This window comes from Myotis davidii, unplaced genomic scaffold (genome assembly GCF_000327345.1).
Source record: "Myotis davidii unplaced genomic scaffold, ASM32734v1 scaffold494, whole genome shotgun sequence".
NCBI lineage: Eukaryota > Metazoa > Chordata > Mammalia > Chiroptera > Vespertilionidae > Myotis > Myotis davidii.
In genome coordinates, this window is record NW_006285480.1 from 611,933 (window position 1) to 612,788 (window position 856).

An 856-nucleotide genomic window follows, 5' to 3' on the forward strand; every position below is an offset into this window, starting at 1 on the left:
GGGGGTGAGGGGGGCCTGATGGGGGCAAGGCTAGCTGGGTAGCAAGGCTGCAGGAAGTTGGCCAGCTGGCCTTGCCCCTGATCAGGCTGGTGGAGGCCCATCTGGGTAGGGTCTGCTGAGGGGAGGGGCTGCAGGAGGTTGGCCAGCTGGCCCCATCCCCTATTCGGGTGGGGGGGCGTAGGGGTGGGGCTGGCCACGGGGAGGAGCTACAGGCTGTTTGGGGTGGACAAGCTGATTGGGGGTGGGGCAGCTGGTGGGAGGAGCCACAGGAGGTTGGCTGGCTGGCGCTGGGTAGCAAGGCTGCAGGAAGTTGGCCAGCTGGCCTTGCCCCTGATCAGGCTGGTGGAGGCCCATCTGGGTAGGGTCTGCTGAGGGGAGGGGCTGCAGGAGGTTGGCCAGCTGGCCCCATCCCCTATTCGGGTGGGGGGGCGTAGGGGTGGGGCTGGCCAGGGGGAGGAGCTACAGGCTGTTTGGGGTGGACAAGCTGATTGGGGGTGGGGCAGCTGGTGGGAGGAGCCACAGGAGGTTGGCTGGCTGGCCCCACCCCCTGATCAGGCCAGTTCATTGGCTGCAGCGGGTGTCATAGCAAATGGTAATTCCGGTCGTTCTAAGGTTTCGGTGACTGACTTTATATATATACTAGAGGCTCGATGCACAAAAATTTGTGCACTCTGCGGGGGGTTGGGGGGTCCCTCAGCCTGGCTTGTGCCCTCTTGCAGTATGGGACCCCTCGGGAGATAGCGACCTGCTGGCTTAGGCCTGCTCCCGGGTGGCAGAGGGGAGGCCCAATCCCTAGGTGCAGCCCCTGGTCGGGCTCAGAACAGGGCCGATTGGGGAGGTGGGGCACTGACACCTG